The 22,057-nt window shown below is 43.8% G+C and overlaps 1 protein-coding gene across 4 annotated transcripts in view; it reads right to left on the bottom strand.

Annotated features, from left to right (window-relative positions):
* GALNT6 (polypeptide N-acetylgalactosaminyltransferase 6) overlaps positions 1–22,057 on the bottom strand; it is a 113,518-nt gene that overhangs the window by 67,037 nt on the left and 24,424 nt on the right. Inside the window, exon 1 of one of the 4 annotated variants that reach the window (XM_040340827.1) lies at positions 12,306–12,519. The exons of 1 other annotated variant lie outside the window; for it this stretch is intronic. The gene's annotated coding sequence lies outside the window, so the exon portion shown is untranslated. Of the gene's footprint in view, positions 1–3,254; positions 3,509–12,305; positions 12,520–22,057 lie in introns of those variants that run through there. 2 more of the 4 variants (XM_040340826.1, XM_040340828.1) reach the window with 2 other exon arrangements.

Genomic DNA, 22,057 nt, shown 5'->3' with positions numbered 1-22,057 from the left:
TTACACATACAGGAGGTAGGTTTAGACACGGGAAGGCAACTTGGGGCCCTCCGGCTGTTGCAGAACTACAAGTCCCACCATGCTTCTGGGAGTAATTGTAACAGCCAGCCTTGCAATGCCTCATGGGAAATGTAGTTCCACAACAGCTGGAGGGCCCCATGTTGCCTACCCCTGTTCTAAACAATAGAGTCACTATGCCACAGGAAGTTAGATTAGAGTTCTGTACCAATAGACTTGAGTCTATAAACCAGCAAAATCAGTAGTAGACAGGGAGCGTGAATGATATCTTTGTGGAGAATAGGGATATTGCAACTACTCAGAGTGCATCCAAAAGAATGACTAAGTCCTGTGTGTTACCCTGGGGTGGTACTTTTGTACTAAGCAACTAGAATGGACTCTATGAGGCAACTGTAAATGTTCAATATTTAGTCCTGGATCTGTAGCCGGCTAACATGGGGGCCCAGCTATACCATTGGTGCACACAAGACCAGTCCAAGTAGAGCCTGCAGCCAGTAACAGGCTATATGGCAGCTCTGCAGTCAATTTCTAAGCGTTCAGTCTCTCTAATGCCAATACAACCACTGGGAAAAAAAGTATGGAATCACCACTCTTGAAAACTGTTAATTCAATTGTTTAATTGTATAGAAAAAAAAATGAATCAAACATGCCTCAAAACTTTTTTCATTTAAAATTTAAAACTTCTGCCTTTAAGAAACACTTAAAAAAAGAAAGGAAACTGTAGTCAGTTGCAACTGTTTTTGCAGAGCAAGCAAAGGAAAAAAAATATGGAATCATTCTAGTATTGGTTAAGAATTTCAAGCTAAATTTATTAACAATGTTCAACATCAGTATTTCCACAACTTCCCTCTGTTCAACAAGACAACACACAAGCAAATTCCTATTATACCTGTGTAAAGGTGCCTTGTTGCGTGCCATTTTTAGAACTCAGTGGAAACCATAGACGTAACTGTAATTAAAAAGGTGTACATAAATCCACCTTACACACACAAACAGCTTTCAACTGTCTCCAATTTGTACTGTCCCTCTATAGGAACAAAATAATTATGTTCCACAAAAACACACAGACAAACTAAAACTTATTAAATTGTTCCCAAGAGGATTGTAAAGCTTTTTTTTTTTATTAAATAAAAATAACAAAGATGTTATATTTAGCTGCTCTGTGCAATGGTTTTGCACAGACCAGCCCCAAACCCCATCTTCTGGGGTCCCCTGCTATCTTGACTCCTCCTCTTCTCCAAGTGCCTCCATAGCAAGCCGTTTGCCAAGTGGGTCCTTGTGTGGACTTGCATCTGGAGACACACCGCGTGGCTTGGCCCCCTTCCTCTTCACAGAAATTGACTGACAGCAGCGGGAGCCAATGTTATTTAGCGAAACATTGCAGATTCCTCTTTTAAATCCAAAATGGGAAGGAGTAACCAAAAACAGTTATATTGCTGCTGGCGGGTTTCGTTCTTATGTCAGAATAATTTCTTGTGGCACTGAATGATATAGGATGGATACATTTCAAGCCTATCACACTTCTTTAAAATTGACTTTTTTCAGCTGCGAAATCTTGCGACAGCGATAGCCGACTCCCGACGACTTAGCAAAGATGACAATTGATTAGCAAGAATGAGAAGTTCAAGCACTCAACTAAAAAATTACAGCTTTAGCATCAATTAAACATACAGGAGGTAGGTTTAGACACAGGGGAAGGCAACTTGGGGCCCTCCGGCTGTTGCAGAACTACAAGTCCCACCCACCATGCTTCTGGGAGTAATTGTAACAGCCAGCCTTGCAATGCCTCATGGGAAATGTAGTTCCACAACAGTTGGAGGGCCCAAGGTTGCCTACCCCTGTTCTAGACAATAGAGTCACTATGCCACAGGAAGTTAGATTAGAGTTCTGTACCAATAGACTTGAGTCTATAAACCAGCAAAATCAGTAGTAGACAGGGAGCGTGAATGATATCTTTGTGGAGAATAGGGATATTGCAACTACTCAGAGTGCATCCAAAAGAATGACTGAGTCTTGTGTGTTACCCTGGGGTGGTACCTTTGTACTAAGCAACTAGAAAGCACACTATAAAAGGCAGTGGTGCCCAACCAGTGGCCCGCTGAGACCTCTGATGTGGCCCGCGACCTCCTGCTCTGCGATGGTTCAGAATGGAATATTTTTATTAAAGGTCATTTTATTACTAAAAATCACAGGGTATATTTGGGCATATCTGTTCTGCAGTGGTTACTTGGCTGCTTTCAAACTGATCCGCAGGTGCACTGTTACCTGCACTGAGCCATAGACTTCTGTTATTACCTGCGAGTTTGATGAGCTTTCTGAAAGTGCACCAAACCTGCAGAATATAATAGAAGTCTATTGCAAAGTGCAGGAAAGCCAAAAGGTACAGCGCATCAGATTGAAAGCAGCCTTGGGCCCCTTTCACAACGTCAGTCTGACCTAATTCGACACTCCATGCACCTCCAAGGAGTGGCGTAAACCGACTTGTGTCCTACCTCCAATCCAATCTGCATTTGCAGAACAGACATGGACATCCCACCCGCTCTGCTCATTGTGGCCCGCGACCAGTTACCAATTCGCTTAAGTGGCCCTTACTCTTCAAAGGGTTCGGGACCCCTGCTATAAGGTAAATGTTCAATCTTTAGTCCTGATTCTTTAGCCGGATAACATGGGGGCCCAGTTATACCATTGGTGGACACAAGAACAGTCACAGTAGAGCCCGCAGCCAGCAATGGGCTATATGGCAGCTCTGCGGTCCCATTCCATGAGGATCCATTCCTTTATTATCCGCTTGCTCAGCGGGGATCGCTCCGTTGATCTCCGCTGAGCCGGCAGATGACAGGGCGGTCCAAGGGCCCTTAAGTGTTACTTAACACTGTGCAGGGACCGCCCTGTCAGATCTCCGCTCTCCTCTATTGGGGGGGGGGGAAATCGGATGAACACGGACCGCATGGCCGTGTTCACTTGATCCGATGATGGATGGAAAAATAGGATTTTCCTTAGTCTGCAGAATCGGACCATATCAGGGACCGATGAGATCGGGTGTCAGCGGATTTTCATCCGCTGACACCCGCTATCCCATAGGGATCGATGTCTGTATTTCATCTAAAAACGGATGGATGAAATACGGACATACTGTCCTCATGTGTGAAAGGGGCCTTAAGCCTAAATACTTTTTAGCAGTTTTGCTGCTCTCACACTGCAAAGGTTAAATGCTCACAAAAAAAAAAAGCACTTACTTACTGGATCCTTGCCTCCTGCAGGCTCCCTTTGTACCAGTCCCCAGCGCCTCTTCTCCCTTATGCTTCAAAAGGTCGCAGGTCCATTATCTGGAGGATTGGGGAAAGTAAAATTGTTCTTTGCGGCCCCATTCACCTAAAACAGGCTTTTAACCATTACAGTGCAGAAGCAACTCCACTGAAGGGAGCATGTTTACTTTCTCTGTAGAGGGGCTTTAGACTTCGGTTGTAATAGTCAGTGACTTGCTGGTGGATAGAAGGACGCTTCACGATCAGCACTTGAATACATAGCTCAAAGGTCTACTTATAAAAATACCAACAGGTTGTAAGCTCTCTACCACACCCGTTCCATAAAAAGGCAATGTACGAAGGACAGATGTGAACTCCTTCCTTTGAAGTGGATATTGTATTTTATGGCATCTACTCTTCACTTATAATTAAGCAAAATTGAGGTGTAGACCAATTAAAAATGCCCAGAAGAAACATTGAGAAGTATTAGACCACAACAATTTATACTAAATTATTATTATTATTATTATTATATATTTTACTGCAGCTATATTATATGCATACACACACACAAAGTGAATATAAAAAAAAGTTTACACACCCCTGTTAAAATGGTAGGTTTTTGTGATGTAAAAAATGAGACAAAGATAAGTCATTTCAAAAACTTTAAAAATAAAATAATGTGGTTGCATAAGTGTGCACACCCTTTTTTTTAAACGGGGAATGTAGCTGTGCTCAGACTTGAGTAAAATAAAAAAAGAAATAAAAAAAAATAGGGGATAGAATTATGGCATTTTTTTTTTTTTTTTACTATTAATGGTGGCGACCTGTGGTTTTTTTTTGGCGTCTCTGCGATACTGCGGCGGACATATCAGACACTTGACACATATTTTGGGACCATTCACATTTATACAGCGATCAGTGCTATAAAAAATGCATTGATTACTTTGTGGGAAAATGTGTTCTGGTCTGACGAAACCAAGGTTGAACTTTTTAGCCATAATTCCAAAAGATAGGTTTGGTGCAAAAACAACACTGCACATCACCAAAAGAACACCATACCCATAGCATTAAAATCATTCACTTTTTTCAAATAAAACTGACAACTCTTGTCAATACTGTTGCCAATTGTATTTAATAAAGTGGATGATTTGATTGCTACACTTAGTGGGCGCCCCTTTCTTTCCAATTACCAGGAAACATTTTCATGCAAATGGCAGCTTACATATTTCACTTTTTGGTCTAGGCATTCAACTGTCACTGTATGTGAAAACTCTTGGACGCATAAAGGTCTGTGAGAATCAGATGACAAACAAAAAGAGGACCCTGGAGAAGTTTTCCCCTTCTTCCTCACTGTGACACGGTCGCGAATATGCCCACGGACATCGAGTCCGCGGGGCCTGCGGTCGGAGTCACAGGGCTCCCGGCAGGCGTGCGTCCACAATACCGGTTTCTTAAAAGGGGCCTCCGACCACGTCCTTCTGCTGTCTGTGCCATGCTGTCGACATATATTTTTGTGCGCTGGTCGGCAAGCAGCTATAGTAAAAATTAAGCCATGCAATACATCAGCTACACCGGATATTATTTTTCTTTGGCTTGCTGCCTTGGATTGCTCTTTAATAGAGACAGACAAACACGCCAACTGAGAATCCACTTTGTGTACTTTGTATTTACTGCTTCATGGTAAGTGCAGCATGCAAGTAATGTGTCAGTGTAACATTGCCAGATATTAATTTACTTCTCACAAACGATCAAAGTATTCCCCCTGGAAATGCCTTCTTCTGCTACACCCTCCTGATGGATGCCACAATTTTCATTGGCATCATCCAAGGCCAACATCTACTTCTATGATTGAGAAGCTGGCCTTATAAAGGACACAATCATTTTTATAATTTTTTTTTTTTTTAATTTACAGGTGCTGTTTATTGTGGCATTATATGAATTTATTTATGCAGACTTGTTGAGTTAAGCTGCATCTTGATATAGCGCTGTCATTTACCCCGTAGGATCTCGATGCACTGGTACATATACTAGGGCCAATTTAGACAGCAGCCAATTAACTTACCAGCATGTCTTTAGAGTGTGGGAGGAAACCGGAGTACCCGGAGGTACAGGGAAGAACATGCAAACTCCAGGCAGATTGTGTCGTGGTCGGGAATCGAAGCAGCGACCCTTTTGCTGCTAGGTGAAAGTGCTATCCACTACACCACTGTGCTAAAGTTTTGTTTCAACAGTTTTTTTGGAAAAGAGAAACAATACAAGAGGTACAATGCATCGTCATTAAAATGCATATTCGCGGGCGCAGCTGCTGCGTAATGGTTATAATAGAAACAGTACAAACAGTACAAACTCTCATAACAGCGTAGAAAATCAAAATTTCAGAGAGAACATGCGTGTGGTAAATAACGCGTCAAAGGAAATAGGAACTAAGAGGAAGTGACCTCGGGGTCGTTAATTGATCATCCAATGTAAAAACTGTGAGGAAGTAGGTCTATCAATTTAGAATAGGGTTATACAACCAGGAGAGTGAGGGGGCTGTATGGGAGAATATATGTGGAAGGGTCAGGAAGGGGAGTAGATGCGATCGGTAATAGGAGATCTGGGAAGGGTGTCATCATGCGTAATCGTGTAGTAAGTTAGGACACGAGAGAGGGGGCCAGATAAGCGAGGGGGGCATTAAGGAGTAGTCCAGGAGGGGGGAAAATAACAGACAAGTGTGGGAATCGCTCGGTTTCCCACCACAGCTCTCGGAAATCGATCATGAGACTAAAGCCTTATATTCATCTGTTGAGGTAAAATGTAACCAGCAAGTCCACGATTCAGTGTATTTAGATGGTGTTTCGTGTGCCTGATGTATCAGGTCCTCCTTATCTGCAATTTTAAGTATGCTCTTGAACCAGTCAGCTTAAGACGGTGGCTCTGGAGATCGCCATTTTGCAGGGATACAAAGTTTTGCTGCGTTGACCAGGTGCATGGCCAGGGACCGTATGTAGGTCTTTGGTGGTATGTTGGATTGGTGGAGCAGAAACTGCGCTGGCGAAAATTCAAGGTTGTAGGAGGTTATATGGTTGGTGAGGCGATGGACCTCTTTCCAGAAAGGTTGCAGCATTGTGGGGAAACAGAGGGGTAGATGTTTTGTAACCTAAGGGGGGTCCTGTACCATCTTGAAAATATTTTAAACGCGTTTTCTTGTGCGTGTACATTCCCCTTATGTATGCAGGAGTATATGGCTTCCCAGTTCTGGTCCGTTGGTCGATGGAAAGTTCTGTTTCCCATTTACGGCTAGCCCAGTTAAGTTTTGGACGTTGGTCTAGGAATAGCAACACATACCTAGAAGAGATTAAGTGGGTTAGAGGTTCAGCTCTCGTGCAGAGCATCTCAAAAGGGGTGTGTTGTTGGGACCAGTCAGGTTTTGGATCGGGTCTGTCCAAAAAAATGTCAAATTTGAACATACGTCCAGAAGGGGAATGATCCATTCACCATTTTGGTTGCCAAATTCGCGTGAGAAACGAGACGGTCGTTCTCAAAGAAGTGCTCCGCACGAACATGTGTGTGAGGCCAATTATCCAACATAAAGGAGGAAGATAGTCCCGGAGCAAAGTCTGGGTTATGTCCAAGTGGGGTCATCGGGCCTAGAAGTGAGGAAATCTGGTACTCAGTGCATGCCTCACGGAAAGTGGTCAGCGTTGGAAGAATAAATAAATAAAATAAATAAAAATAAAATGTTTATGGGTTCCAGGTAATACCGATTTTAACTTTGTAAAAAACAAGTATCAAAAAAGGGTTTGGTCTTTAAGTGATTAAAGCGGTGGTTCTGCTGGGAATCGTTTTTTTTTTTTAACACTACTCTGCTGCTATTCAAATAAACAGTTCTTGACTTACTATTGCCGATCTTTTAGCCGCCACGATCGCTGTTTTGTAGTAAAGGATATTTTATAAAAACTAGTGATGGACATTGCCATCTTCATTGAGGGCACCTTGAAGCCCTCCTGCATTTCTTCCGGGATTCGGTGAATGCTGATGTCCCAGCATTCACCGCGAAATCCCGCGCATGCGCAGTGTTGACGGCGAGTCATGCCGTCAACACTGCACAGTTGCCATCACAACGGCGGGCAGTGTCCTGAAAAGGACACGCCCCGCTGTGATGTAACACTAGTCCAGGGCTGTAATGGCGATCCTTTGTTTACTATGGCGAATATGTATCCGCCCTCATCACATGACGCGCTTCCCGCGTCACATGACAGCACAGCTAGCGCGAGACTACACGCGCAGAGAGTTTGGTTGCTGTGATCTGATTGGCCTACACGTCACTGCAACAGAACATAGCAAACAGCGCCCACAATGCACAGCGCCGTCGGGGAAAGTAGCGAAACGCCCACTCCCCGCTGGGATAGAAACCAGGAAGCACATCTAAATACAGGTAACGGACCATTAACAAAAAAATTGGACAACGCTATGATTCTTACATTTGATGTAGGTTAAGGATGCTGGAAGGTTGATTTGGAGGGTGAACCTCCGCTTTAAACCTCCCTTATTTACACACAGAAGTTCATTCTTTTGACCCAAAAACAAAAAGTTACAATGTTTCTAGTTATCTACCAGCATGGACAATGTTGTGAAAAACTTGGCAGATGAGTGAGCAGAGAAGTCTCTACACTTGTTACATGAATGAATCCAAAATTCTGCATAGAGATCGTGAGGGGGGTGTGAATCGATATCACGATTTTTTTGTATTGATTAATCGTGCAGCTCTAACGTATGGGCAGCTTCACTAGGTGTAAGAGACAGCAAGAAATGAAACAAAATTTCCTGAACGAACTCCGTCAATTTGTCCCTGTTTGAATGCTTTCTGTAATAAAGGCCAGTCCCTGATGTTCTTTCCCTGCTCTTGTATGTGCCCCCTGTAGTTTACTGTAGGCCTTTACTGGGTGGATGTGCGAGTCCCATCTACAACTCTTCTCTGCACAGATTACCGTATTTATCGGCGTATAACACGCACCCTAACTTTAAGAGGGAAGTTTCAGGAAAAAAAAACTTTCCACAGCCCCCTGCATATAACACGCAGGCACAGTTTACCCTCTATTTTCAGAGTAAAAAAGTGAGTGTTATACGCCAATAAATACAGTATATACACAGCACTGTGATGACGACACCACTACCTTTACAAGGTTATGGCGAATTGCATTTTTTTTTACAAGAGGATAAAGAACAGGCAGTAACACTTATTTTATGTTCCCCCAGAAATTACCAATCTTTGTCCATTGGTTCCAGTATGTGGATGAATTCCCAACGTCCTGACATACAATGCAGATCCCCCGATCTTGCATTGCAAGTGAAGAAATTAAAGAGCCTGTTATTGGGCGATTAGCAAAGAGTGGCTTTGTTACTACCTGCAGTAGTAGCAGTGATGGCTCAGTGGGCCGGCTTCAGTGACAGCGGACCACCTCCCCCTTCCGCTCCTCTGTCTCTCCCTCCCCGCAGCGCTCACCTGGGGGGGAACATAGAAGCAAGGGGAGGACCAGAGGAGCAGGGGGGACAATAGAGGAGGGGACAGACAGCTGACTCACCGACCGTTTTCCATCAGACATATGTTTCTTAGCATGCTAAGAAACATGTCCGCTGGAAGCCTGTCCGTCGGACATGTTCGGTCGTCTGTAGACTCACCGTACATGTCCGATCGGCTGCCATCCCTCGCATGCGTCGAAGTGATTCGACGCATGCGTGGAAGCATTGAACTTCCAGGGCCGCGCACGTCACTGCGTCATCGTCGAGGCCACGTCACCGCGTATCGCGTACGCGCGGATTTCTGTCTGATGGTGTGTACAACCATCAGACAGAAATCTCCGGGCGGACATGTCCGCTGAAAACGGTCCGGCGGACCGATTTCATTGGACATTCCGTCCGTGTGTACGAGGCCTAAGAGTACCAGTACCAGCCATTCTACTCTAATAAAGTAGAATGGCTAGTGGCTAGTGAAGGGGGAGAGGGGTCTTGGGTGGCCGGGGGGGTGCGGGAGTTGTCCGGCCACCATGTCAAAGTGGGCCAGTCTGGATGAAGTCCAGGGCCAAATTTTTGTCCCAGTCCAGCCCTGCCTTCTAGACAAAATGTAACTATTAACCATTGCTGTTGGGGGGTTCAATGAATTTTAACTTCAGTTCAGCTTTAAATAAATGGTTTTAGAGCCCAGAGTTCAGCATCAATCTTCAAAGTTTAATTAGACAACAGAAACAATCTAATAAAAAATAAATAAAAAAAAAAACGAAATAAAAATAACAATGAACAAATAGTTCTATCATGCAAACACATAAAATATGATATGTTTTTCAGTCCTTAGCATTAAGCGGAACTGTAAAAATAGTTCACATAAAGCAAGTGTATACATTTGTGTGAGACGAAACTACAGGGAAATGTACTCATCACCTCGTGGTTATATCTTATCAGATGTTACTTTCTTGTATCACAAACCACACACTGTACTTGCATATCCACATGCATAAGCATCTAGGGCAAGGTGTCAAACTCAAATTCATCGTGGGCCACATCAGCATTATGATTGCCCTCAAAAGGGCCTGTTGTATCTGTAAGATTAAATGTCGAGCGCATACCCCCCCCCCCCCTTACATTAGATGTCAAGAGCCACCCTACCATCAGAAGTTGAGTCTACTGCTGGGAAGAATCTGGATGCATTGCTTGAAAGCAGAACGTAAGGGTCTGGAGGAGGACCAGAGGGCGGCTCTCCAGGAGCTGCAGGAAAAGTGCAAGGGCCACATAAAATGGCCGCGGGCCTTGTGTTTGACACCTGTGATCTAGGATGTTAAAGTGCAGATGGATAACTTGGCATATCCAATGCTGAGGGAAAAGACATGCAGTATGCCAATTGATTCCTACATGTTTTCAATTTCTTGTGCAATTCTTTATGAAGGCATCATTAGAAATGTTTTGTCATAAGTTGGATGCAGATATTACTGAGCTGTATGGCAGGTTGTGGCCATAAAAACAATGTTTTCGGGAGAAAACAACTATAAACAGCAGCCGAGAAAGGTGCACTTATGAATCGCAGAAATGACCATCAAATTGAACAGTGGCCTAGAGTGGTGCATTTGTGAAGTTCAGGCCTTCAGAAATTATCACCAAGTGTACTTCCAACAGTGGTCTAGAGAGGTGCATTCATGAAATCCAACCTTTCATAAATGAGCATCGGGTATACTTTTTAAGTCAATAGTGGCCTAGAGAGGTGCATTTGTGAAACCTTCAAAAATTACTATCAAGCGTACTTCCAAGTGAAAGAGAAGAAAAGAAACGGCTGCACATCCAGAGATTCGGATTGCCTTTTATTGCTCACAGTGATGACACCAACATGAAGTCACGTAGACGCGTTTCACACATACATCTTGTGCTTAATCATTAGGGGGTAATGATTAAGCACAAGATGTATGTGTGAAACGTGTCTATGTGACTTCATATTGGCTTCTTTGGTGTTTCTGTCAATATGACAGTTTTTTATATGTTGTAAGCGGTTTATAACAAATAAACCCGAGGATTTTACTCAATGGAGAAGCTTGCTCTTTCCTTTATTACGGGCTGCAAATGATTTACCCCTGAAGTTCCGGAGCCATAATTGGGGGATATCCACCACAGAGTAGATACCGGAAGCAACCAGAGGTTACAGCATTGCGTTTGGTCCCCAACAAATGACCTACAGGCATGTCTGAATCTTTTTTGCTGTAAACCCATCTGGTGAGTTTGGAATTTTATATCATCCCCAGGAGGAGGATTATTAACTCCATTGGGACACGGAGCACTATAGCACTTTCTTGCACAAAGAAAAAGGACTATTTATGCACATCAAATAGTTGTACTAGTGCCACTTTAATCTACAATTGTCACTTTTTATCTATTAATTTATCATTTGTCACTTTTTTTAATAATGGTTATTTGGTTCACACATATCATGCATTCATGTTAGTAATGGATCAATTATGTTGATACATAGTCCTATGTGGTATCCCATTATCCTAGGTTATTAGTACGTATAAGTATACCAACTGGGTACATTTATAAGAGGAATTAGTGTTAAGGAGGAGCAGGCGCTTCCTATACTTTCAATTAGGGTTGTCCCGATATCGATACTAGCATCGGTATTGGGGCCGATACCAAGCATTTGCGCGAGTACTTGTACTCGCGCAAATGCTCCCGGTGCTTCACCCGATACCGGTGATGGGAGCGAGAGGCGGCGTGCAACAGGAAGTCCGTGGGCGGAGTCAGCGGGCAGAGTGGAGAGTGAGTCCTCAAGCAGGTAAGCTGGTGGGGGAGAAGGGGCAGCCGCATCATTCATCATTCATTCAGTAACTGAAGTGACGCTCCGTGCTGCCGTTGTACACCGTCAGTGCTTTAACCAATCCAAGTGCCGACGCCCATCTTGGTACACCCTGCACTCGGCCACATATAGTTCAGGCTAGGCGTAACAAGATGTCCGCTGCTGCTTTTATGTGTCCAAGTGTAGGCTGTAGCAAGATGAGCGTCGCCGGCAGCATAGAAAAATAGTTTAGGTTCCTTTCATGTCATTTATTTCAGTGCCCATCCATCAGTACCAGCTATCCGTCAGTACCCATCCATTAGTACCAGCTATCTGTCAGTGCCCATCCATCAGTGCCACTGCCAGCCATCAGTGCGTGCCATCTTTCAGTGAGTGCCATCTTTCAGTGCGTGCCACCTATCAGTGCCATCTTTCAGTGAGTGCCATCTTTCAGTGAGTGCCACTCATTAGTGCTGCATAATCAGTGCCACCTATCAGTGCCACTGCCAGCCATCAGTCAGTGCCACCTTTTAGTGCCCATTAGCCAGTGGCATCTATCAGTGCATCACATGACATTAAAAAAAGTATCGGTAATCGGTATTGGCGAGTACTTGAATAAAAGTATCGGAACTTGTACTCGGTCTTAAAAAAGTAGTATCGGGACAACCCTACTTCCAATTATAAGTATCGTAACAAATCCCATTAACTGATTATCCATGGTTAAAAAAAAGAATAGCAATTCTTACCTTTCTATCAGGGGGCTGCAATGCCTCCTGTTGTCTTCCACGTCATTAGAGGACACATTAGGGACGTGGCAGTCTGGGAAAATCACAGTACACAGCAGGGTTTAGACTATCTGACCCACCCAGAAGTATCGGTTAGCTGCGGCTCCTGTAACCTAAATAAACCTTTAACACAACACCTTCCGGAAAGGTAAGCATTTCTATTCTTCCCATACTGGGCGGCTCGATGTCAGACTTGTTTACTCTAGTGAAAAGGTGACTTTGAGCAGAGAATTGTCTTTTGTGACAACATTCTTTCAATATGCCCCATTAACTCATGATTTTCAAAAAGTGAATGTGGTTGATTTACTAAAAGTAAAAAAATAAATAAAAAAGTATAGTATAATCCAAAAGAAAGACCACACATTGATTAGGTTTTCACAGGCACTTTAACTGTTGGTGAATTAGTGTGGGAACGTACCGGATACAGCCGCTGCCACTGTCCTCTTGCTGGGTGTCCAGTGCATCCCTGTACCTTTAGAGAGGGGCCCCTAATCTATCCATTATTATACATGTGTTCCATCTTTGGAGACTCTCAAAACTTAGAGAGTTAGGAGTGCAGTATACTAGGGTGCCGTGAAGTGGACCTGCAGCTTACGCATATATTTCCAAATGTGTACTAAACCCCTGGTTTTAACGCGAACTGTTAAGACAATTCGGTTTGTTGCAGGCTGGCTGGTAAATGAACTGGGAATTTTTCTTTGTTGTTTGACATATGTCACCCATCCAATGTGTTCCTTGCTGTAAAGGCCAGTTATAGGTTGGGGTGGTTTCCATTTGTTTATAGAACTTCAACCAGCCAATCTACCTATGGAGTGACGGACTCTACGCAAGCACCCGATTCCAACATATGAGGGAAGTGGTTAAAAGGTTGAAACATTGTGTGCTTTTCTTTGACTTTCCCCCAAAAAACTAAGTTATTGCCCCAAACATGTAATCATAATATTTAAATAAAATTTAGGATGAAACTGTATCCATGGCCTCCAAATTTTTTACCCCCAATTTTAAGAATCCCTCCCTATACTACAGAAATTTTGTTTTCCGATTGCCTTCAGGAAATTCAGTTGAAACCATCTATAATATTCTCTCATGGGAATTTTCACTGAAGCGGTACTGAACACTTCCCATAAAGCACAGTGGATACTTCCACTACTATCAAATAGATCAAGAAAGGTAAATACCATATACAAAATTTAATTCTGACAATATCCACTTTGGGCACAAATATTTCATAAATTAGACTTTAACAATAAATCTGAACTCCATACAAACATAGTTAATCAGGGCCGTCTTTAACATTGATTGGACCCTGGCCAAACATTTTTTTGGGCCCTCCTGAACCCCCTTAACTATTTGCAGGCAGTGCGGGCTCAAGGGGAAGCTGCCTTGGGCCCCACAACAATGACTGGGTTCAGGGCAGCTGCCCCTTTTGCCCTGTGTTAAAGACGGCCCTGTAGTTAATATACAAATACCTTTCAAAGACCTTAAAATTCTGTCCATCCAGTGCTGAGATTTTATACAGCCCTGGCAGACAGTCAGGTTGGTGACCTGGCATGTTACTACAGCTAGTCTGTCAGATGGGTGACAAAATTGCTGGTGTCAGAATTTCCAAGATGCTGTCTGTCTGTCCGTTCCAAGCTGAATCACTTCCTCGGAACACTGACAAATCTCATCACTAGCAATGGAATGACAGAGTGATTTTATAGGGACAAAAAGATAGTCTCTTAGTTGTCCTGTCTGAGATCAGCCTTAAGAAATACAGCTAGGTCACCTACCCACTCTCAGACTGTAAAAAAAAGGGAGCAGCTTGCCCCTTTGGTTACATTGCCTTCTCCCCCTGCCAACATGTTCCTTAGCAGCACATTAAGCACACTTGACTGGAAGAGGGGGGAGGCACCAAGTACCGATTAAAGGGGAGTTCCAGGCATTTTTAATTATTATTAAAAGTCAGCAGCTACAAAAAGTGTAGCTGCTGGCTTTTAATAAACATGCACTCACGTTCCAGCGACGCGCCAGCCGGAGCTCCGATCCTCTCCCCCCCTCTCCAGCCGGCGTCCTTATTGTTACTGTGGGCACCCGACCTTGACAGCTTTCGGCTTCACGGCCGGGCACTTACTACGCATGCGCAAGCGGCGCTGCGCTATCCGATTGGATTGGACAGGCGATTGCCTGGGACCTGTGACGTGTCCCAGGCGATCGCCTACAGGGAGGGGCCACCAAAAGGCAATATGACGTGTAGCGCCTGTGTACTTTCAGTCCAGGTGCTATCTTAAATTTAGAGGGGGATGAGAGAGTTACTTTACTCTCATGCATCTAATTCATGTAAATTTGGCCTCTACTCTGGGTGGGCTGTACTGCCAGTTCATTCTGTGTTCCAGAGGTACCTTTCCACCTCTGGGCGACAGGTGGCAGCAGTGGAGTTCAGTCAGAAGCGCCTCTTGCCAGCAGCCAATCAGGAGGGGTTTTCCCTCGTGGGGCATGCTGGGGGAGGGTACTTCTTGAGCGGACGCCATTTTGTGGGGTTTTTTCTTCTGGTTCCAGGTGCGGCACCCACCTTCAGGGTGTGCGCACATCGGGGGGCCACAGCGATATGGCCTTCCAGACCGGGGCGCACGTGCTACGAGGTGTCCTTGGTTCCGGGAACATGTTGGCCCGGAGCGACTGAAGCTATGGCGGGACCCCAGTGATCTACTGGGTTCCCCAAACTTTGAGGAAGATCCCAAGCGAGTTGTGCTGTTCAGTGAGGAGTCAGTCTGAGGAGAGCCCAGAGGCAGGCGATCCAACAGGGCCTAGACAATCCACCGGGGATCAAGGTGACTGGACATTGACGGTTTGCTTGATGATAACCTGTCAGTCGGTAACCATTTGAAAGTCTACCTGAGGGAGATTCAGGCATCAAAATCCACTGGGGAAGATTCTCTTCATATTTCTATGTTCGAGGGAAAAGGCCTGTGGCAGAGGTTCTTTCCCGTATATCCATTTGCATCAGGTCTGTGGCAGAGACTTGTTCTTCCCCAGTGCTCCGAGTGATACCCTGGCTGCCAGGTCGGTGTGAGAGGCCTGTCCAGGTACACTATACCCCTTCGGCTGGGGGGGCGACGAAAGTAAAGTCTTATTTGAAGCAGGACTGCTTCGTTTCTCGTTTAAGCCTGAATCTGCAATTCTCCTTCTCACCCATCTTCTACTATCTACCTCAAGTTTACTGTTTGCCGTGTTGGGCAGTAATAAAAGCTACAAAAAGACACCTGCTGCTTGGACATTCATCATCGTCATCGTCATCATCATCCTTGTCATCATTACCCCTAAACGCTCACAAAAGGTAACACGCCATCCCCATTCTAAACCAGCGGCTCCTGCGGGGGTAGCGCTACAGATGTATCGCCATAGCGGCCCCTCGGCAGAAGGAGGAAGTGGGACAGGATGTCCCACTCCTCCTGAAGCCCCCACCCCCCCCCCAAAAACAATTACATGCCAAATGTGGCATGTGAGGGGGCGAGGAGTGGATTAAGCAGAAGTTCCACTTTTCAGTGGAACTCCGCTTTAAGTACATTATGCTGATTGTGTTAGCCCACTAGCTTTTAAAAATATTTGCCACCTTAATGATGGCACGTCATCATTTTGTTGACTACGTCAGTGTTATGAACCACACAAAAAAAAGGTTTGTGTGTCTAGCCAACAAAGCATGAATGTTTTTCAGCATGAATGAACTCTACTTGTGCAATGTATGAGGGATGTCTGTCACCTCTCTGCCACCATAATGGAGGGACAGTGTTAATGTCACAGACTTGTCTCTTCCAGGATATGGGCACATGTGCATTTATTGTCCTAAACGAACATCCTTCATTGTGGTTTCCCAATCTGTGTATTTTGGCTGTAAATTCTAGTGCGGTTGGCGCGTTTTACCATAAAACAATATTTTCCTTTTGGCTCTTTGTCCATATTCTATGTAACTATGTAAAATCTTACAAACCAGGAAACAAGCAGGTCTTGATAACAAGGCTTTTGTTTGTTAAGTGAACTGGTCTCTCAGGTTCGCTTTTAGCATATTAGCAGTGACAGTGCGTCCATAAAGGGCGCATAATTGCCACCCCCTCTGTCCTGCACCACTCTAAACCACCATTCATGCAATGCATGAATCTATCCATCTATCTATGGTCGCCACTGACACCCCCTATTCAGGTGTCCGGCCCCTTTTTGAGTGCCGGGCACCTGAATTACAGTGGCGGGTATTCTCTGGAAGCACCTGATTAGAGCCATAGGCTCTAATAGGCACCCAAAAAAAGTGAAAAGCGGGCACCATGCTGGATATTCGCTGTTCACTCAGCTGTGTGTTAGCAAAGCAAAGGAATTCGCTTTGCTAACACTGAACCCCCTTTCAGCATATCAGGTTGCCGGGTCTTTTACTGGTCACCTGATTGGCTGAAATGTCAGGCGCTGTGATTGGATGCCTGAGAGAGGACGGAAGAAGACACGAAGGACGTGCAGGAGACCGCCACTGACCCGCTACGAGACAGGCAAGTGCTGGGCAGCATCTGATGGGACACAGTAGTGGCAATTGATGGGCACACTGACAGCATCTGATGGGGCACAGTAGCAGCAATTGACGGGAACACTGGCAGCATCTAATGGGTCACAGTGGTGGCAATTGATGGGCACACTGGCAGCATCTGATGTGACACACTGGCGGCAATTGATGGGCACAGTGTCAGCATGTGATGGGTACAGTGGCTGCATTTGATGGGTACAGTGGCAGCAATTTATGGGTACAGTGGATGCGTTTGATGGCACAGTAGCTGCATTTGATTTGCACCCCCAAAAATTTTGACCACCAGCTGCCACTGCATATTAGCATACTATTCTCCCCCACTTTATCGGGCTCGTCATTTGTCCAGATTTCAGCAACAGGTCAGTCTGGTTTTGGAATGTTAGTAAAGGTATTTACAATCAGGATACACATTTCCCTTCCAGCTAAATGCCTAAAGGAAAAATTCACCTTAAAAATACAAAAACAAAAACAAATAAATGCACATTTTTTGCAGGTAAAAAAAAAAAAAAAAAAAAAAAAAAAAAAGTGCTTTTACTCCCCCCCCCTTTTCTTAGAAGCTTGTAAAGCGTTTGCACGGTTAGGGCCTTACAGACTGTCAGTGTAGCCATCTGCCGGTACCTCAGCTACTATCAGGCAGTTACTTCAGTCCAGGAAGCTCAATGGACTAGGAGAGTACTCACCAATCACCTGGGGGGGACCAAGGGGACAGTAACTAAATCAAAATTACAAACACAACTGCAAATACAAGTCGAACTTGGTCAACAACAAAAACCTGTTTGGTCTTGGAAAGGCCACCACAACATGACTGATAAGATATACAGTAAATGCTTTTGAAGGAGATAATGGGCAATGATGAGTCTTCTAATGCCGCGTACAGACGGTCGTTTTATGCGATGTAAAAAAACAAAGTTTTTAAAAACGTCAATTTAATTGACCGTGTGTGGGAGAAAACGTCGTTTTATGTCTTCTAAAAAACGACCAAAAAAAATTGAAGCATGCTTCAATTTTATGTGTCGTTTTTCAAAACGTTGTTTTTTACTTCACAGAAATTGACCGTGTGTAGCAAAAAACTACGTTTTTACACCCGCGCATGCCCAGAAGCTAGTTATGAAGCGAGCTTCAATGGAAAAACATGGTGAACGTAACCTCGCTTTGCTAAAGCACTGTGAAAAAACGATGGTGTGTAGGCAACATCGTTTTTGAAAATTGAAGTTTCAAAAACGTTGTTTTTTACTTCACAGAAAATGTCGTTTTTTTACATCGCATAAAACGACCGTCTGTACGTGGCATTACACTCAGTTTCCTACAGGTGGTCCCCGGGTTACAAACAAGATAGGATCTGTAGGTTTATTTGTAAGTCAGAACAGGTACATTTTTTAAGTGTAGCTCCAGCCAAAAAAAAAAAAAAAAAACGATTTTTAAGCTTTTTGGATAGCGTAGGGAAGGGTTATCACCCCTGTAACATTTGTTTTGCTGTCTGTGCCCAGTTTAGAATATTTCAACTCACTTTCTGTCCCAATGACAATTGGATTATGAAAATGTTGTCTTCTTGTGGAAACAAGGCTTGGTGATAAAGCTTCAGTGGGAGACACCTTTTTCCAATAACTCGTATGCCGCGTACACACGACCGTTTTTCATGACGAGAAAAATGCAATTTTTTTTTAAATTGGTCGTGAAAAACTGTTGTGCGTAAAAATGCCCGATTTTTTTTAGAACCGGCTCTATTTTTTCTCGTCGTTTTTCATGTCGTGAAAAACGGTCGTGTGTATGCTTTAACGAGGGGGGGAAAAAAACGTGCCTGCTCAGAAGCAAGTTATGAGACGGGGAAATTAGCAAAAGCAGCCCAAAGGGTGGCGCCATTCGAATGGAACTTCCCCTTTATAGTGCCGTCGTACATGTTGTACGTCACCACGCTTTGCTCGAGCATTTTTTATTTCAAGAACGTGTGTATGCAAGGCAGGCTTGAGAGGAATCATGACAAATCACGTCGAGAATTTTTTTTTTTTTTTTCATGACATGAATAACGGGTCATGTGTACGCGGCATTACAGGAGTGAATTTCCCTTCCTAGGGGGAGATTTCCTCTCACTTCCTGTTGTCTCCTTCCGTTTGTAAGTAGGAGTCATTTGTAAGTCAGATGTTTGTAACTAGGGGACCGCCTGTACATATATTGTTTTTATTTTTTAAGGAAACCAATGTATTTCATCAACCTTTTTTTTTTTTTAACAAACAAGGTTGGTCTTTATTGAGTCAACGAAGGTACAAGACACATGACAAGCATATTTCATCAACCTTAGATGTCTAAGGCCCCATACTCACGACCAAACATGTCTGCTGAAACTGGCCCGCAGGCCAGTTTCAGCAGACATGTTTGGTCGTGTGTGGGCGCGAGCGGGCCGAATTCCAGCAAACATTTGCCCGCCGGGCCTTTTCCCAGCAGACAAATATTCCTGGACTTGTTTTAAAACAGCCCGCTGGAATTCAGCCCGCTCGGACATGTACGGTCGTCAGTACAGACCTACCGTACATGTCCAGGCGCCCGCCGTCCCTCGCATGCGTCGAATGACTTCGACGCATGCGTGGAAGCATTTTAAAGGCGGGCCGCCCACGTCGCCGCGTCATTGTCGCGGCGACACCGCGTCATCGACGCGGCGACACCGCGGACACGCCCCGCGTATTGTTTACGCGCGGACTTCTGTACGATGGTGTGTACAACCATCGTACAGAAGCCCTCTGGCAGGCATGTATGGTGAAAACGGTCCGACGGACCGCTTTCACCATACATGTTTGTCCGTGTGTACCCGGCCTTACACAAAATTGGTTTATTCTTGTGCTCGCGGTTTGCAGGCAACTGAAGTACATATTTTATACAATTTACATAATAAATAAAATGTGTTTAAAAAAATAAAACGGGCAGGAATCTGCAATTGCAGGCTCTTCATTCATTTCATTAGATCCAGTCACTGTTCTGCCCAGCAGAGTGCAGATTGGATCTTTATCTCCATTATTCCTTAATTAGCTGGTGCCTTTTGCCTTGAAAGGTTGTAGTCTAGCACAAAATTAGGTTATGTGCAGGCTTTTCGGTATGATGAGGTTTAGCAGTAACCATGATAGTAACTAAAGTCGGCTAAGTAATAGTAGATTTCCAAAACATACAACTTTGCACATTCAATGCCTGGAGGGAGGTTGTACGAAATGCTTCAGAATTTAATTTGCTTTTAACATCTGCTTTTGGAATAAATTAAAACTATATTTGAGGGAAAATAATTATATATATTATATATATATATATATATATATATATATATATATATATATATATATATATATATATATATATATATATATATATATACACATACACACACACACACATTATATATGCATCTATATCTATCTTTTTTCCTTTTTCCCCATCCTGCTCCTTTGAATTTCCTTGTCACAGTGGTTGAAAATAAATGTTGATGTTTTTATAAAAAAAAAAAAAAAAAAAAAAAAAAACAACTTTATTTAAAAATAAAACCCTTTGTAAACAAAAAATAAAATGAATGCCGATTTTACCCCACTTGCCATTAAAGATTGAAAACCTTCTTGAAATAGAAGCAGGTTATCAGGACTCCTATGTAGTTGGAAGCAGTTGCTGCAGAATTGAAAAGAGTGAGGCCCCATACACACGATAGAATTTATCCGCAGATACGGTTCAGCGGACCGTATCCGCGGATAAATCCTCTCTAAGATTTCAGAGGATTTCTATGCGATGGCGTGTACACACCATCGCATTGAAATCCGCGCTGAAATCCTCTGCCGATGACGTGTCGCGCCGTCGCCGCTATTATGACGCGGCGACGGGCGCGACGCTGTCATATAAGGAATTCCACGCATGCGTCTATTCATTACGGCGCGTGCGGGGAATCCCTTTGGACGGATGGATCCGGTAAGTCTGTACAGACGAGCGGATCCATCCGTTGGAATGGATTCCAGCAGATAGATATTCTGTGCATGTCGACAAATATTTATCTGCTGGAAATCCATTCCAGGGGAGATTTATCTGCGGATAAATATCCGTTGGCGTGTACACACCATAGGATCTATCCGCAGAAACCCATTTGATGGGATTTATCTGCGGATAGATTCTATGGTGTGTATGGGGCCTCAGAATACGGGAGGCATGCTTCCTGCATCGAAAATTCCCCACTAAACAGGAACAATCAAGATGGTTCCATCTTGATCACAAGTCTAAATATCAAGACTGTACACAACTAACCTGTTGTGCCATCACCATAGCGGTAACAGCTCACTTCTTTTCAAAAGAATGTTGCAAACAGACGAAGCAAATGTACAACGAAAGTTGAAGAACAAGGTGCGTTTTACATTAAGCCATTGTGATGATCTCACTTCCTGAACAGATACCGAGATTCACAAACTGCTGTTTCCAGTACATGTACAAAATAATCTTTATTGAAGTGGAACTTTACTCTCTCAATCAACATGGACTATTTATAATGCTTATGATACTAGCATTAGTAATTAGATATGGAGCGAAAAATATCTGGAGAAGAGACGCTTGAGAGGGGATATGATTTAAAATTTACAAATACCGTACTGGTGACCCCACAATAGGGATAAAACTTTTTCGCGGAAGGGAGTTTAACAAGACACATGGCCACTCATTAAAATTTGAAGAAAAGAGGTTTAAAAACCTTAAACTACGTAGAGGGTTCTTTACTGTAAGAGCGGCAAGGATGTGGAATTCCTTTCCACAGGCGTGGTCTCAGCGGGGAGCATCAATGGTTTCAAGAAACTATTAGATAAGCACCTGAATGACCACAACATACAGGAATATACAAGGTAATACTGACATATAATCACACACAGGTTGGACTTGATGGACTTGTTTCTTTTTTCAAACCTCACCTACTATGTAATTTGGTACTTTTCTAAGGCACACCTGACCATAAGATGCAAGATTTTGAGAAGGAAAACAAGTAAAAAAAATATTCTAAAACCAAATGGTGTACTACATTTTTTACCAGTGCCAATTAAAGGCAGCCTGACCTGTGCCCATTAAAGGCAGCCTGACCAGTGCCCATTAAATGCAGCCTTACCAGTGCCCATTAAATGCAGCCTTACCAGTGCCCATTAAATGCAGCCTTACCAGTGCCCATTAAATG

This window comes from Rana temporaria, chromosome 2 (genome assembly GCF_905171775.1).
Source record: "Rana temporaria chromosome 2, aRanTem1.1, whole genome shotgun sequence".
Taxonomy (NCBI): domain Eukaryota; kingdom Metazoa; phylum Chordata; class Amphibia; order Anura; family Ranidae; genus Rana; species Rana temporaria.
Note: the sequence above shows the minus strand (reverse complement) of the source record. Positions and strands in the feature narration are given on the sequence as shown.